Source organism: Macaca nemestrina, chromosome 6 (assembly GCF_043159975.1).
Source record: "Macaca nemestrina isolate mMacNem1 chromosome 6, mMacNem.hap1, whole genome shotgun sequence".
NCBI classification, from domain to species: Eukaryota; Metazoa; Chordata; class Mammalia; order Primates; family Cercopithecidae; genus Macaca; species Macaca nemestrina.
The window spans coordinates 537,531-555,349 of NC_092130.1; the positions used below are offsets into that span (position 1 = coordinate 537,531).

A 17,819-nucleotide genomic window follows, 5' to 3' on the forward strand; every position below is an offset into this window, starting at 1 on the left:
TGGTCCACTCCCTGGGTGCCCCTGCTCCCTGCAGTTCTGTGCTGGTGGGGCTGTGAGCGTGCCATGGCCAGGGTGCTACTATTGCACTTTGCCATGTGTGGAGGGTGGGGAGTCATCCTCGGGTGTCAGCTCAGGACCACACAGACAGATGGCCCTGGAACAGGCTTGCTGAGAGCACGGTTGCCTTCTCCAGAGAGTCCCAGACCTGCCTTCCTGGGTCACCCTCATGCAGGTCCCAGTCTGCCAGTGACTACAGTGGGTCTTTGGGAGACAGGCAGACCTCCCAGCACCCCTGAAAGTTGGGCCTGGGGATGGCTGTGGGTTTGAGGAGGGGGCCTTGCCCACGGGGACCTCAGGCATGGGAAATTCCCCGCTGCAGCCCCTGCCTTGCAGCGCCCCCTGGCTCTGGGTGTGGCTTTTGAGGTCCCCAGAATCACACCCACCCTCTGCCTGCAGGTGTTTCCCACCACCCTCCCGCGAGCCCCTTCCCCGCACCTCCCCCAGGCTGTCCTCAGCGGGGCCCCTGCTAATCCTCTCCGCAGTCAGTAGGAGCTCCCACCGGATCCTCCTGGGCTGGCCTGCGCTGCCGCCACGCACCTCACTCTCTTTACTGTCGCCAGCCCCCTGCAGTCCATGCTGTTATTACCCCCATGTGACAGATCAGGACGCCCATGCACAGAGAGGCTGGCAGCCTTGCCAAGGGCAGCAGGTCGGAGGCTGGAGTACAATGTACCCCGCTCCCATCTCTCCTCCACCGGCACTGGATTCGTCTGCACGGCCACGTCTCTGGCTATTTCAGACCCACGGGATGGCACAGGTTACTTAAAGAAAAACAGACAAAAAGCTGCTTCTGTCCCGGGCTGGTTGGGATCGTGGCTCTCTGCTGCCCTCCAGTGGCCGTTGGTTTTCCTGGGTAGGGAAGGGCGCTGACCTCACTGACAGCAGCAGATACTCCTGTAGGGTGTGGGAGGGTCAGACTATGGAGCACAATGTGGTCAGGACGGATCCGAGGCTTTCTGTTTTGGAGAGGCCAGCTTAGTTTTCATACATTACACAAACACATATGCAGTCTTTCCAAATGCAGGTGCGAAACAGTTTTTAAATTTAATTCTTTTTATTTTATGTTTTACTTATTTATAGAGCCGGGATCTCGCTATGTTGCCCAGGCCGGTCTCGAATGCCTGGGCTCAAGTGATCTGCCCGCCTTGGCCTCCCAAAGTGCTGGGATTACAGGCGTGAGCCCCCTGCCCAGGTGTAAGTTAAAAAGTTTTAATTTTTAGAGACAGGGTCTCCGTGTCGCCCAGGCTAGAGTGCAGTGACATGATCATAGCTCACTGCAACTCCAAACTCTTGGGCTCCAGTGATCCTCCCACCTCAACCTTCCAAGTAGCTGGGATTACAGGCGTGAGCCACCAGGCTTGGCTTAAAGCAATTCTTCATATTCACACAGGCAAAGAAAACATTGACCTACCTGATTGAAATGCAGATTCATCGCATGTATGCCCCCAAATCTCCCCAGAAACTGAACGGACCATTTAATAGCAAAGGATTAGGTATGGTAGTTGGCAAAAACCTGGCCTGTTAGCTTTTTAAACCATTAATTATAGAAAATTTCAAGCATACACAAAAATGAAGCAAGTATCATAAAGTCCCATGTCACCTAACACACAAAAGGTTCCCGTTTTGAAACCGGGCAGTAACAGCTTTTTCCGTTGTTTTCTTCATTACTTCAAATTTATGACATCGGGTACTAGAACATCCTGCCGCTATCTCCACCTGGTTACAGAGGTGCGCGGAGGAAAGGACGTCTACACCGTTGCCTTCCCGCCTCGACCATCGCCACCTAGGAAGGACTGAACCCACCTCACTTGCTGTAGACACCAGGGCTGACGACCTTGGCGCAGAGCCCGTCCACTGGAGAGCTGTGCGCTGCCAAATGGAATCTCTGATCCCGCGCAAGCGTGGGGCGACGGTGAGTTCCAACGATTTTTTTTTTTTTTGAAACCCGTTGGGAAAAGGGGCGCAGTCTCAACAAGCTGGGATTCGAACCCACGTCTCCGAAGCGACTGGAGCCTGGATCCAGGACCTTAGAATGGCTCAGCCACACTACCTTCTTCGTCGGGTCTGCTTGTGTATTTTCCTTCCGTGTACAGCGTCCCCAGGATCCCTAGAGCAGCAGGGCACTGGGGCGAATCCACAGGGCACTGCAGAACAACTGCAGCTTCCAGCAGGATTTCCTGGGCCAGAGGCGCCGGCTGGGAATCCGCTCCACGAGCGCCCTCACAGAGAAGATATGCGAAGCGCAGGCCTAAGAATCTGCTTTGGGAGGGTCACTTAGGAAGTCGCTGCAGCCGACCCCTTTGCGGAGTGGGCATGAGAACAGGAGAAGCCTTCTACACTCTCACTTAGAAAGGAAACACGAAAGATCGGATGCGGTGGCTCACGCCGGTAAGCGCAGCACTTTGGGAGGCCGAGGCCGGCGGATCACTTGGGTTTGGAAGTTTGAGACCAGCCTGGGCAGCATGGGGAAACCCTGTGTCTATGAAAAATACAAAAGTTATTGTATTTTTACAATAACCCGCTTGAACCCTGGAGGCTAAGGCTGCAGTGAGCCGAGATCGCGCCATTGCCATCCGCCTGGGTGACAGAGCGACACTCCATCTCAAAATAATAATAATAATAATAATAAAAACAGACAACAAACTGTGAGCATTAATGATTTTATGAATTTAAAAAAACAGAAAAACCCTGTACATCCATTCCGTTCCTTTTTTTTTTTTTTTCTTCTGTGAAATGTGTTCCCTAGTAGATGTTAAGCTCTGACACCAGGACCTTCAGGTGTCGGATAAAGAGCATTGTTTTTGCAAAAGTACCCGTGATTACCCAGATGTTTTGCTTGACTTCAAAAACATCTAATCCTCCTGCCAGAGTCTTCACAGAGAACTGTTGGTTTGTGGTGAGGTCCAACTTACTTTTTTTTTTTTTTTTTTTTTTTTCTGGTGTCAAGTCAAAGAACTCTTCACCCAGCTCTAGGTCTAGATTTTCTCCTATGTCTTTTTGAAGTTGTATAGTTTTAAATGTGACAGTCAAGCCCACCTTCTCCTTTGGGTTCATTTTTGTCTCAGCTGCGAGGCTTTGCTAAGGTTCATTAGTTTGGCCTATGGCTGCTCCAGCACTGTTTGGTGAAAACGTAATCCTTTCTCCGTTGGATTGCTTTTGCACTTTTTTTTTTTTTTTTTTTTTTTTGTGTGTGTGTTATGAGACGTATTCTCCCTGTGTTGCCCAGGCTGGAGTGCGGTGGCGAGATCTCGGCTCACTGGAAGCTCCGCCTCCCGGGTTCCCGCCATTCTCCTGCCTCAGCCTCCTGAGTATCTGGGACTACAGGCGCCGCCACCACACCTGGCTAGTGTTTTTGTATTTTTAGTAGAGACGGGGTTTCCTCGTGTTAGCCAGGATGGTCTCGATTTCCTGACCTCGTGATCCGCCCGCCTCAGCCTCCCAAAGTGCTGAGATTACAGGCGTGAACCACCGCGCCAGGCCGGCCCTGGTTTTTTTTTGTTTTTTTTGTTTTTTTCTTTTTTTAATCTTTCTTTAAAGTGAGAGTGTAGGAGGCTTTCCCATCACTCACGCCGGCTCCCCAAAGACAGCCGATGTGGGTGACTTTCTGAGTGACCCCCAAAGCAGATCCTGGGGCCTGTGCTTTGCCAGTCCTCTCTGCCCGGGCGCTGGTGGAACGTTTTTCCGTCTGGGTCCTCTGGCCCAGCGAATCCTGCTGGAAGGCGTTGGTTCTGCGATGCCCTGCGGATTCGCCCCAATGCCTTGTTGGCTCGGGGACCCTAGCGATGTTGCATAAAGAAGAGAAATATGTAAGTACACCGCCGTGAGAAAGAGAGCTAAGGCCGAGAGGTCTAAGGCGCTAGATTAAGGCTGCAGTGTCTTCGGATGCATAGGTTCGAATCCCACCACTACCATCTTTTTGTGATTTCTCCATTTTGTCCTCCCATGGGTTACAAAACGTTGGAACTCGCTTTGGGCCCCACGCTTTCTCGGGATCTGGATTCCATTTGGCAGCGCGCAGCTGTCCAGTGGACGGGCTTTGTGCGAAGTTTGTCGGCGCTGCTGTCCGCAGCAAGTGAGGTGGGTTCAGTTCTTCCCAGGTGCCAAGAGTTGAGGTACCACCTGGGGTGCCTCAACCGTTGAGGAAGGGCAACGGTATAAATACCCTTGATGGCCTGTTCTCCGTAACCAGGTGGAGATAGTGGTGGGGTGTTCCAGGCTAGTTGTCTGTGTAATTAACTTGAAGTAGTGAGGTGTAAAATAGAAAGTGCTGTTTCCGCCCGGTTTCGAACCGGGGACCTTTCGCGTGTTAGGCGAACGTGATAACCACTACACTACGGAAACTCGCTTGGGTCTCCAGGCCCATCACAATGAGGCACGACAACGGGCCCTATTTGATTTCTCACGGTGATTCTGAGCTTCCTCCATGCGTCCCTTTGAGCTTGGCTAATGGGCATAAGCACGCAAGAAAAGGACGTTTCAGCACTTGGAAGGCTGAGACGGATGGACGGCTGGAGCCCAGGAGGTCGAGGCTGCACTAAGCTATGTTTGCGCCACTGCACTCCAGCCTGGGAGACAGAGCAAGACTCTGTCTCGAAAGAGAGAAAAGAAAGAAAAAGCGAGCGAGCGAGAGAGAGACAGGAAAAGGAAGTTTTCATGCCCGACGTGGTGGCATAAGTGGGCATGGGAGTCCTGAGGGAAGCTGTGGTGGCGACCTCAGAGAGATGCGAGGCAGTCGAGCTGTCTGGGGTTGACAAGTGGGCGTGGGGTTGAAGAGCAGGGGCGCGCTGGCACCGTTTTCTAAGAGAAGAGACTTTCAGAAGAAGCTGCTTGGAGAATATGAGGCCATGAGTTCGTGAGTGGAGCTGGAGCTTGTGGGCCTGGGGAAATTGGAGTGGAATGAAAGAGCAACTAGCCCACAACACCATTTTCATTGTTCCATTGTTTGGTGGAGCTCTCGATTATCCAAGCAGCCACTGCGGTTGGACATTGAGGTTATTTTCCTCCCATCAACACTGTGCAAGCGTTGTGAGGCTCCCTCCGTGGCAGCATTTGGTACTTTTCACGTATTATGATGATATTTTTTTAACTTCTAGCCATTCTTCTGGGTATGTAGTATTTCCTCATGGTTTAAGTTTGCATTTAGCTGATGAGGAAAGATGATAAGCACTTTTTTCATGTGTATGACTCATTTTTTTTTATCTTCCACTGTAAGGTGTCTCTTAAATATCTTCCATTAAAGACAAAGAAACACACAACAAACAACCAAAACTGGCCTGACATGGAGGCTCACACCTGTAATCCCAGCGCTTTGGGACGCTGAGGCTGGTGGGTCGTTTGATCCGATGAGTTCAAGGCCAGTCTGGGCAACATATTGGGACACCATGTCTACAGAAACTCCCAAAATTAGCCAGGAGTGGTGGCGCACACCTGTAGTTCCTGTAGCTACTCGGGAGGCTAAGGCAGGAGTATCGTTTGAGCATGGGAGACTGAGGCTGGAGTAAGCAGAGATGTCACTGCTGCACTGCTGCCAGGACAACAGAGCAAGACCCTGTTCCAATCACAGCCCCCCCCCCAAACACTCTCCTATTTTTTTTCTTTTAATCTGGAAACTTTAAAATTTTAGCTTGCATGTTTAAGTGTAAATTCTATTTCATATTAATTTTTTTGTTATAGTATGAAGTCGGGATTAAGGTTAATTTCTTTCCCCTGTGGAGATTCCATTGTTCCTGAACCAATTGTCCCCAAAGACGTTATTTCCACATTGAATTGCGTTGGTACCTTTGGTGAAAATCAAATAACTGTATATGTGGACCCTAATATTTTTGTTCATTTTTCAGTTAAACATTTCAAATAGACCAGGTATGGTGGCTCACCCCTGTAATCCAAGGGCTTTGCTAGGTTGAGGCAGGAGGACTGCTTAAGGCCAGGAGTTGGACACAAGCCTGTGCAACATAGCAAGACCACATCTCTACAACAGACAAACAAACAAAGTTAACTGGGCATGGTAGTGCTTGCTTGTAGTCCCACCTAGCTGGGAGGGTGAGGCAGGAGGATTGCTTGGACCCAGGAGTCCAAGGCTGCAGTGAGCTGTAATCACACCAGTGCACTGCTTCCTGGATGACAGAGTGAATCCCTGTCTCCAGATAAATAAATAAATAAATATATATATATATATATAAATTTTTACATTGTGTGAATATTCCATTTTTTCTATCCATTTATCAATGGATGATCATTTAATTTTTTTCCACTACTTATTTTATTTTATTTCGAGATGGAGTCTTGCTCTGTCACCAGGCTCTAGTGCAGTGTTGCAATCTCAGCTCACTGCAATCTCTGTCTCCAGGGTTCAAACGGTTCCCCTGCTTCAGCCTGCAGAATAGCTGGGACTACAGGCGTGCGCCACTACACCCAACTCATTTTTTGTTTTATTTGTAGAGATGGAGTTTCAGCATGTTGGCCAGGATTTCTCCATCTGCTGACTTTGTGATTCGCCTGCCTCAGCCTCCCAAAGTGTTGGGATTACAGGCGTGAGCCACCGTGCCCAGCCTATTTATTTATTTGTTTTAAGACAGGTTCTCACTCTGTCACCCAGGCTGAAGAACAGTGGTGGCATGACAGCTCACTGCAACCTCTGCCTCCTTGTTTCAAGTGATCTTCCCACCTCAGCCTCACAAGTAGCTGGTACCATAGGTGCCCACCACCAGATGTGGCTACTTTTTGTATTTTTTGTAGAGACAGGTTCACTATGTTGCCCAGGCTGGTCTAAAACTCTTGGTCTCCAGCAGCTCACCCGCCTTGGCTTCCTCAAGTGCTGGGATTACAGGTGTGAGCCACCTTGCCCACCCTTCTTTCCACTTTTTTGCTATGATGAATAATAATCCTATGAACATTTTGTGTACAATTTTTTACATGAACACGTGTTTTCAACTCTTTTTCATGTATACCTAGGAGTGGAATTGATGGATTGTATAGTAACCCTATGTTTAACTTTTTGTTATAGCAAAGTGATACTTGAAACTAGCAATTCCACTACTACTGTTTATCTATATGACATTTCCAGACAAAGCAGATTAAAACAGAGAGAAGGCAGATCACTTCTGTCTAGGGCTGAGGCCGAGACCAGGGCTGGCTGCAGATGGGCATGCTGGAAATTTTTCTGGCAAAGGAACTGTCCTAAAAGTGGATTGTGGTGATGGTTGCAGAGATTAAAAATCATTGAGCTGTAGACTTACAATGAGTGGATTTTATTGCATTGAATTGTACCCCAATAAAGTTGTTATAGAATGCTAAACCATAAAAGCAAATCCCCAAACACAGCAACAGGCAGTTAGTGTTTCCCTGGGATCAGCTCAGGTGACAGTTGCATTGTGCAAAACGATTCCTGTGACCCAGAGCATAATTAAAGTTTGCATAATGCTTTACTGCAGCCTTGGAGGGCAGGTAACTTGCACCTTGAAACTTGAAGGTCTTGCTAGTGTTGCTTGTAATCAAGGTAAAGTAGTTGTATAAATAATCTAAATGTGAGTAAATTTACGGGGATGCCAAGTAAATGAAGGAGGTGACCCACCACCGCGAGACTGAATCCAGGAGGGGTCGATGGAAGTCATCCAATCCAGAACCGCCGAAATAGAGACCTTGCCAATGGATGAGTTTAAGAAACTAAAAATGCATGTTACAGAGACGAAACGAGCATCCGTTATAGGATCCAGTTTATGGTCAACACGGGGACGTCCACCCAATAGTGTGTGTCTGCAGGAGGGGCCGGAGTGTGCTGCTGTGTTTTGGGTGTGATGTGCAAAGTACTGGTCCTTGAGGAGATGGGGGCACTGGTTTTTATTTTCCACAGCTGTCTTTTTAAATCTAGAAGACAAAAGCTTCTGTTGAGGAGCGCTCGGGGCTGCAGAAGGGTCGTGGCGTTGAACGTGCTGGCCCTCTGCAGGGGCCGCCTGTGTGTGTGTGTTTGGGGTGGGGGGTGAGCTCCTTCGCTGGCTGTCAGGGTGCGAGTTACACAATCCCTGGAGGTGGCAGTTCCTCGTCTGTAGAATGCGGTGAGAGCAGCGCCTTTCTTACAGGTGGATGACGAGGGTTAGAGCAATTAACACACGCACTAGCACTAGGTAAGACTGAAGAAACACTCGCTGAATTTACAACTGTGCCAAGGCAGCTCAGTTCCAGGCCCAGGGGACACAGCATGAGGGACACAAAACGGAAGGATCCTGCTCCCCAGAGGGGAAGGGTGGGGGTGAGGAACAAGGGAAGACCGAGGCCGCACAGGCGGACAACGGTGGACGGCACTGCGCGATGGAGAGGGGCCTCCGCCCAGGGAGATGTGAAGAGGCGGCGCTGGGCGCACGGAGCTGCAAGGGAAAGGCGGGTGCGGGGGCTGCAGGGGCGGAGCAGGAGGCTGGGCGAGGACGGTGCGTCCTCCCTGCAGCCGCATGAAGGAGACAAGCCTTGAGAGGTGGCCCGTTTGCCTCGGCTTCTGGTTTGTGTCCGGGAAGAGCCCGGGTTCAGCCCCATCTCAGCGGCTCCCACAAGCCAGCGCAGGCCGCGCTGGACCCGCTCCTCGTCCTCGGCTCCCGCCTTGGGAGCAGCGGCCTCTGCCTCCCTTTCCAGGTCCGGCGCCTCCCTCCAGGGCTCGTTAACGGGAAAGTTTCTATCAGGGATTCAAGGAACCGCCTCTGGGCTGCCGCGGAGCGGGGACATCCCTTGGGAAACGCAGCGCGTCCCCTGGTCGCGCCCAGGAACTTCTCCAGCCTGCGAGTCCGCTCGCGGGAGTCCCCCAGGCCGACGCCGCCCCAGCTCGCTCGCAGCTCACGCGCCCAGGGAGAGGACCTGGAGCCTCCGCGGCTGGCCCGAAGCCGGGGTCCCTGGGCCTTCCCGCAACGGCTCCAGGGAGACCGGCCCGGCGCGCCTGAGCGCAGGGCGGCGCCGCTGTCCCCTCGCAGGAGCGGGAACTGCCTCTTTCTTCTGGACCTCTCCTCTGCCAGGGGTGGGGGTGGTACTGTCGCCCTGGTAGCCCCTACACAGCCCTAGAGGCCGCCTGCCCGGATGGGCCGGCTATTGGGGAAACCCATGGGGCCACCCCCTCTCAGGACTGGTCTGAGCACAGAGACAGCCCGCGTGCTCCTTGGTTTCCCAAACCCACCCGTATGTTACACTGTGTCCTGGATGGGGTGAGGCTGGAGCTCAGAGAGGGACAGCGGTGTGAAGAGCTGCGGTGGTGGCATCTTCCCTCGGGCTTTCTGGAGAAGGCGCCTCTGAGCGCATGGGGCTTTAGACCCGGCTCCCTGTGAGCTGTGAGCCTGTGTGGGCAGCAGCCAGCCAGGCAGCCCTTCACCTGTGACTGGGAGGTCGCGCTGGGCTTGGGTTTCCTGGAGGTTTCACCCTGGGCATGGGCCTGGGAGTGCCAGGGCCGTCTGTGAAGACGTCTGGAGGAGTTTCCTAGGGCTGCCAGAACAAAATAGCCCGGCCTGGGGCTTCTACTACAGATGGTCATTTTCTCCCAGGTCTGAGGCTGTGAGTCCAGGATCAGGGCACACGGAGGCTTGTTTCTGCCGAGGCTTCCCTTTTTGGCCTGCAGGTGGCCGCCTTCTCTCTGTGTCCACACGTGGTGTTTTGTCTGTGCACCTGCACCCATGATGGCCCCGTGTGTCCACATTTCCTCTTCTTCTAAGGACACCAGTCAGGTTGGGTTGGGGTCCACCATAGTGACCTCATTTTACTGTGACCACCTCTTTAAAAGCCCTATGGCCAAATACAGTCACATTTTGAGGTGAAGAGGGTTGGAGTGCTAAGATGAACTTTGAGGGAAACACGATTCCACCATAACAAGACTTTTCAGGCCTGAGATCTCCAGGTGAACAGAAAGGCAGAGTCCAAACTGCAAATGGAGGCTCTGGGGGGTTCAAAAGTGTCGCCTTAGGCTGGAGGTGGGAGGAAGTGATCTCCTGGGTCCTCTTTTACTGGTTGTTCCAACGCGTCCAGGAGGAGAAACCGGGTTGGCGCTGCCTTTGCCCATTTGGAAAGCCATCTGGATTCATTTCCAGTGTTGTGTGTTTCTGGAGGCGAAGCATACCCAGGCCGCGGGCCAGTTTAAGGACGTGCTCTGTGACCACAGGCCAGCCACTCCCATCTCAGCCTGTTTTCACATCAACAAGATGAGGGTGAATGAGATGATCTCAAGGGTCCCTGCTGGCTCTAAACTCTCAGCTTTCCTGTCCCTGAGATTCATCCTGTTTCTAAGATCTCTGCTGAATATCCTGCCCCTCAGCAGAGTGAGTGAAGCCAAGATAAAGAGCCAATTTTCTGGGCTGTTCTTCAGTACAGGTGGAGAAGGTGGCCCATGTGACTGAGATAGGGCACCCACCCCCAAACGCCCCCCTGCCGGCATCCCCCCTGGCACGGCTCTTCTTCCTGACTCCTTGACCCCTAGAGCCCTGGGCCTGGGCCACAGCAGGAGCTCACAGCTGTCTGTCATCAGAGTCATTCCATCACTGGCTCAGCTGCTCTGGGCTGGGGCAAAGCTGGCCACTGTCTCAGAAGGACTCGCAGGGTGTTCCAGAAGACAGGTAGGGCCCTGGGTAGACGGGGCCCTGCTTACTCCTCAGGACAGAGTCTGGGTAAGTTGGCCAGAAGAGCCATTGTCATCATGTGAGCTGGCCCGCAAAGAGGAGCGCTCAAGGAGCAAAAGGCAGACTGGTATAAATTGTCACAGTGTCCTGGAGGGGGCCTCTGGGGTCACTTGGTCAAATGCCCACAGTGTCTTCTGGGGAAACCAGGAGTTGAAGGCTGTGCTGCCTGTGGGCCTCCCCCTCTGCTCTAGTTTCTGGGGGAAGGAGGGGGTGAGGAGATTCCTCATCCGGGTCTTATCTGGAACCTCTTTCCTCCTGATCACCGGACTCTAGGTCCTGAGTTTAAAACACCGGTTTTCCCCTCTCAGCAGGGGTAACTGGACTCCTGCATTCATTTCCACTCAGGATTGGCCTGCATAGGGCCCTTCTTTTTTTTTTTTTTTTTTTTTTGAGACGGAGTCTCGCTCTGTCACCCAGGCTGGAGTGCAGTGGCCGGATCTCAGCTCACTGCAAGCTCCGCCTCCCGGGTTCACGCCATTCTACTGCCTCAGCCTCCCGAGTAGCTGGGACTACAGGCGCCCGCCACCTCGCCCAGCTAGTTTTTTTTGTATTTCTTAATAGAGACGGGGTTTCACCGTGTTAGCCAGGATGGTCTCGATCTCCTGACCTCGTGATCCGCCCATCTCGGCCTCCCAAAGTGCTGGGATTACAGGCTTGAGCCACCGCGCCCGGCCAACAGGGCCCTTCTTTAGCCTTTAAACTTATCCTATGTCTTTAAATTCATTTATCTGTTCCCTGCTGTGCGCACACTCAGTCATCCCCACTCCCACGTCTGTGTGAGCAGGGCTGTGCGTGCCAGGGCACCTGGGTGTGTGAGGGTGTGGGCACCTCTAGACATCAATCTTGGGCACATCTCCCTTTTCCCCACTGGTCTCTGGGTTCATCCACATGGCTGTCCACCCCCAATGACCATGCCCATCCTGGCCCCACCCCCAGTGACGATGCACGCCCTGCTCCTCCCCCAGTGACCATACACACCCTGCCCCCATCCCTGAGGATTTCTTGGGGACATCCTAGGTGTGATCTCACTGGGTCTGGGCTGCCCTCTCCTCACTGCCTCCTAGGAAGCCCCAGCCCCTGCTCACTTTTCAGTCATCAGGCATCCGGCTCCCCCACATTCAGAACCAGCCTCTCCCCTCATCCGCCCAGGGCTCTTCCTCCTCCTGGAGCGGCCCCCTAGCCTGCACCTAGCATGGGTTTGGGCAAAGCCCCTGCATCCTTCTGAGCTCAGGGCCTGCCACAGGCCAAAACCTTGGTCCACTCCCTGTGTGCCCCTGCTCCCTGCAGTTCTGTGCTGGTGGGGCTGTGAGCGTGCCATGGCCAGGGTGCTACTATTGCACTTTGCCATGTGTGGAGGGTGGGGAGTCATCCTCGGGTGTCAGCTCAGGACCACACAGACAGACAGCCCTGGAACAGGCTTGCTGAGAGCACGGTTGCCTTCTCCAGAGAGTCCCAGACCTGCCTTCCTGGGTCACCCTCATGCAGGTCCCGGTCTGCCAGTGACTACAGTGGGTCTTTGGGAGACAGGCAGACCTCCCAGCACCCCTGAAAGTTGGGCCTGGGGATGGCTGTGGGTTTGAGGAGGGGGCCTTGCCCACGGGGACCTCAGGCATGGGAAATTCCCCGCTGCAGCCCCTGCCTTGCAGCGCCCCCTGGCTCTGGGTGTGGCTTTTGAGGTCCCCAGAATCACACCCACCCTCTGCCTGCAGGTGTTTCCCACCACCCTCCCGCGAGCCCCTTCCCTGCACCTCCCCCAGGCTGTCCTCAGCGGGGCCGCTGCTAATCCTCTCTGCAGTCAGTAGGAGCTCCCACCGGGTCCTCCTGGGCTGGCCTGTGCTGCCGCCACGCACCTCACTCTCTTTACTGTCGCCAGCCCCCTGCAGTCCATGCTGTTATTACCCCCATGTGACAGATCAGGACGCCCATGCACAGAGAGGCTGGCAGCCTTGCCAAGGGCAGCAGGTCGGAGGCTGGAGTACAATGCACCCCGCTCCCCTCTGTCCTCCACCGGCACTGGATTCGTCTGCACGGCCACGTCTCTGGCTATATGAGACCCACGGGATGGCACAGGTTACTTAAAGAAAAACAGACAAAAAGCTGCTTCTGTCCCGGGCTGTTTGGGATCGTGGCTCTCTGCTGCCCTCCAGTGGCCGTTGGTTTTCCTGGGTAGGGAAGGGCGCTGACCTCACTGACAGCAGCAGATACTCCTGTAGGGTGTCCGAGGGTCAGACTATGGAGCACAATGTGGTCAGGACGGATCCGAGGCTTTCTGTTATGGAGAGGCCAGCTTAGTTTTCATACATTACACAAACACATATGCAGTCTTTCCAAATGCAGGTGCGAAACAGTTTTTAAATTTAATTCTTTTTATTTTATGTTTTACTTATTTATAGAGCCGGGATCTCGCTATGTTGCCCAGGCTGGTCTCGAATGCCTGGGCTCAAGTGATCTGCCCGCCTTGGCCTCCCAAAGTGCTGAGATTACAGGCGTGAGCCCCCTGCCCAGGTGTAAGTTAAAAAGTTTTAATTTTTAGAGACAGGGTCTCCGTGTCGCCCAGGCTAGAGTGCAGTGACATGATCATAGCTCACTGCAACTCCAAACTCTTGGGCTCCAGTGATCCTCCCACCTCAACCTTCCAAGTAGCTGGGATTACAGGCGTGAGCCACCAGGCTTGGCTTAAAGCAATTCTTCATATTCACACAGGCAAAGAAAACATTGACCTACCTGATTGAAATGCAGATTCATCGCATGTATGCCCCCAAATCTCCCCAGAAACTGAACGGACCATTTAATAGCAAAGGATTAGGTATGGTAGTTGGCAAAAACCTGGCCTGTTAGCTTTTTAAACCATTAATTATAGAAAATTTCAAGCATACACAAAAATGAAGCAAGTATCATAAAGTCCCATGTCACCTAACACACAAAAGGTTCCCGTTTTGAAACCGGGCAGTAACAGCTTTTTCCGTATTTTTCTTCATTACTTCAAATTTATGACATCGGGTACTAGAACATCCTGCCGCTATCTCCACCTGGTTACAGAGGTGCGCGGAGGAAAGGACGTCTACACCGTTGCCTTCCCCCCTCGACCATCGCCACCTAGGAAGGACTGAACCCACCTCACTTGCTGTAGACACCAGGGCTGACGACCTTGGCGCAGAGCCCGTCCACTGGAGAGCTGTGCGCTGCCAAATGGAATCTCTGATCCCGCGCAAGCGTGGGGCGACGGTGAGTTCCAACGATTTTGTTTTTTTTGAAACCCGTTGGGAAAAGGGGAGCAGTCTCAACAAGCTGGGATTCGAACCCACGTCTCCGAAGCGACTGGAGCCTGGATCCAGGACCTTAGAATGGCTCAGCCACACTACCTTCTTCGTCGGGTCTGCTTGTGTATTTTCCTTCCGTGTACAGCGTCCCCAGGATCCCTAGAGCAGCAGGGCACTGGGGCGAATCCACAGGGCACTGCAGAACAACCGCAGCTTCCAGCAGGATTTCCTGGGCCAGAGGCGCCGGCTGGGAATCCGCTCCACGAGCGCCCTCACAGAGAAGATATGCGAAGCGCAGGCCTAAGAATCTGCTTTGGGAGGGTCACTTAGGAAGTCGCTGCAGCCGACCCCTTTGCGGAGTGGGCATGAGAACAGGAGAAGCCTTCTACACTCTCACTTAAAAAGGAAACACGAAAGATCGGATGCGGTGACTCACGCCGGTAAGCGCAGCACTTTGGGAGGCCGAGGCCGGCGGATCACTTGGGTTTGGAAGTTTGAGACCAGCCTGGGCAGCATGGGGAAACCCTGTGTCTATGAAAAATACAAAAGTTATTGTATTTTTACAATAACCCGCTTGAACCCTGGAGGCTAAGGCTGCAGTGAGCCGAGATCGCGCCATTGCCATCCGCCTGGGTGACAGAGCGACACTCCATCTCAAAATAATAATAATAATAATAATAAAAACAGACAACAAACTGTGAGCATTAATGATTTTATGAATTTAAAAAAACAGAAAAACCCTGTACATCCATTCCGTTCTTTTTTTTTTTTTTTCTTCTGTGAAATGTGTTCCCGAGTAGATGTTAAGCTCTGACACCAGGACCTTCAGGTGTCGGATAAAGAGCATTGTTTTTGCCAAAGTACCCGTGATTACCCAGATCTTTTGCTTGACTTCAAAAACATCTAATCCTCCTGCCAGAGTCTTCACAGAGAACTGTTGGTTTGTGGTGAGGTCCAACTTACTTTTTTTTTTTTTTTTTTTTTTTTCTGGTGTTAAGTCAAGGAACTCTTCATCCAGCTCTAGGTCTAGATTTTCTCCTATGTCTTTTTGAAGTTGTATAGTTTTAAATGTGACAGTCAAGCCCACCTTCTCCTTTGGGTTCATTTTTGTCTCAGCTGCGAGGCTTTGCTAAGGTTCATTAATTTGGCCTATGGCTGCTCCAGCACTGTTTGGTGAAAACGTAATCCTTTCTCCGTTGGATTGCTTTTGCACTTTTTTTTTTTGGTTATGAGACGGATTCTCCCTGTGTCGCCCAGGCTGGAGTGCGGTGGCGAGATCTCGGCTCACTGCAAGCTCCGCCTCCCGGGTTCCCGCCATTCTCCTGCCTCAGCCTCCTGAGTATCTGGGACTACAGGCGCCGCCACCTCACCTGGCTAGTGTTTTTGTATTTTTAGTAGAGACGGGGTTTCCTCGTGTTAGCCAGGATGGTCTCGATTTCCTGACCTCGTGATCCGCCCGCCTCAGCCTCCCAAAGTGCTGAGATTACAGGCGTGAGCCACGGCGCCCGGCCGGCCCTGGTTTTTTTGTTTTTGTTTTTGTTTTTGTTTTTGTTTTTAATCTTTCTTTAAAGTGAGAGTGTAGGAGGCTTCCCCATCACTCACGCCGGCTCCCCAAAGACAGCCGATGTGGGTGACTCTCTGAGTGACCCCCAAAGCAGATCCTGGGGCCTGTGCTTTGCGAGTCCTCTCTGCCCGGGCGCTGGTGGAACGTTTTCCCGTCTGGGTCCTCTGGCCCAGCGAATCCTGCTGGAAGGCGTTGGTTGTGCCATGCCCTGCGGATTCGCCCCAATGCCTTGTTGGCTCGGGGACCCTAGCGATGTTGCATAAAGAAGAGAAATATATAAGCACACCGCCGTGAGAAAGAGAGCTAAGGCCGAGCTGTCTAAGGCGCTAGATTAAGGCTGCAGTGTCTTCGGATGCATAGGTTCGAATCCCACCACTACCATCTTTTTGTGATTTCTCCATTTTGTCCTCCCATGGGTTACAAAACGTTGGAACTCGCTTTGGGCCCCACGCTTTCTCGGGATCTGGATTCCATTTGGCAGCGCGCAGCTGTCCAGTGGACGGGCTTTGTGCGAAGTTTGTCGGCGCTGCTGTCCGCAGCAAGTGAGGTGGGTTCAGTTCTTCTCAGGTGCCAAGAGTTGAGGTACCACCTGGGGTGCCTCAACCGTTGAGGAAGGGCAACGGTATAAATACCCTTGATGGCCTGTTCTCCGTAACCAGGTGGAGATAGTGGTGGGGTGTTCCAGGCTAGTTGTCTGTGTAATTAACTTGAAGTAGTGAGGTGTAAAATAGAAAGTGCTGTTTCCGCCCGGTTTCGAACCGGGGACCTTTCGCGTGTTAGGCGAACGTGATAACCACTACACTACGGAAACTCGCTTGGGTTTCCCGGCCCATCACAATGAGGCACGACAACGGGCCCTATTTGATTTCTCACGGTGATTCTGAGCTTCCTCCATGCGTCCCTTTGAGCTTGGCTAATGGGCATAAGCACGCAAGAAAAGGACGTTTCAGCACTTGGAAGGCTGAGACGGATGGACGGCTGGAGCCCAAGAGGTCGAGGCTGCACTCCAGCCTGGGAGACAGAGCAAGACTCTGTCTCGAAAGAGAGAAAAGAAAGAGAAAGCGAGCGAGCGAGAGAGAGACAGGAAAAGGAAGTTTTCATGCCCGACGTGGTGGCATAAGTGGGCATGGGAGTCCTGAGGGAAGCTGTGGTGGCGACCTCAGAGAGATGCGAGGCAGTCGAGCTGTCTGGGGTTGACAAGTGGGCGTGGGGTTGAAGAGCAGGGGCGCGCTGGCACCGTTTTCTAAGAGAAGAGACTTTCAGAAGAAGCTGCTTGGAGAATATGAGGCCATGAGTTCGTGAGTGGAGCTGGAGCTTGTGGGCCTGGGGAAATTGGAGTGGAATGAAAGAGCAACTAGCCCACAACACCATTTTCATTGTTCCATTGTTTGGTGGAGCTCTCGATTATCCAAGCAGCCACTGCGGTTGGACATTGAGGTTATTTTCCTCCCATCAACACTGTGCAAGCGTTGTGAGGCTCCCTCCGTGGCAGCATTTGGTACTTTTCACGTATTATGATGATATTTTTTTAACTTCTAGCCATTCTTCTGGGTATGTAGTATTTCCTCATGGTTTAAGTTTGCATTTAGCTGATGAGGAAAGATGATAAGCACTTTTTTCATGTGTATGACTCATTTTTTTTAATCTTTCACTGTAAGGTGTCTCTTAAATATCTTCCATTAAAGACAAAGAAACACACAACAAACAACCAAAACTGGCCTGACATGGAGGCTCACACCTGTAATCCCAGCGCTTTGGGACGCTGAGGCTGGTGGGTCGTTTGATCCGATGAGTTCAAGGCCAGTCTGGGCAACATATTGGGACACCACGTCTACAGAAACTCCCAAAATTAGCCAGGAGTGGTGGCGCACACCTGTAGTTCCTGTAGCTACTCGGGAGGCTAAGGCAGGAGTATCGTTTGAGCATGGGAGACTGAGGCTGGAGTAAGCAGAGATGTCACTGCTGCACTGCTGCCAGGACAACAGAGCAAGACCCTGTTCCAAACACACACACACACACACACCCCAAACACTCTCCTATTTTTTTTTCTTTTAATCTGGAAACTTTTAAATTTTACCTTGCATGTTTAAGTGTAAATTCTATTTCATATTAATTTTTTTGTTATAGTATGAAGTCGGGATTAAGGTTAATTTCTTTCCCCTGTGGAGATTCCATTGTTCCTGAACCAATTGTCCCCAAAGACGTTATTTCCACATTGAATTGCGTTGGTACCTTTGGTGAAAATCAAATAACTGTATATGTGGACCCTAATATTTTTGTTCATTTTTCAGTTAAACA

The 17,819-nt window shown here is 52.0% G+C and overlaps 2 non-coding genes across 2 annotated transcripts; both read right to left on the reverse strand.

Annotated features, from left to right (window-relative positions):
* Positions 1–4,328: 4,328 nt before the first annotated feature.
* TRNAV-AAC (transfer RNA valine (anticodon AAC)) lies at positions 4,329–4,401 on the reverse strand. The gene has a single exon. It is a non-coding gene; the product is annotated as a tRNA-Val (tRNA).
* An 11,858-nt stretch (positions 4,402–16,259) lies between these two features.
* Positions 16,260–16,332, reverse strand: TRNAV-AAC (transfer RNA valine (anticodon AAC)). Its single transcript has one exon. It is a non-coding gene; the product is annotated as a tRNA-Val (tRNA).
* Between the last annotated feature and the right edge of the window lie 1,487 nt (positions 16,333–17,819).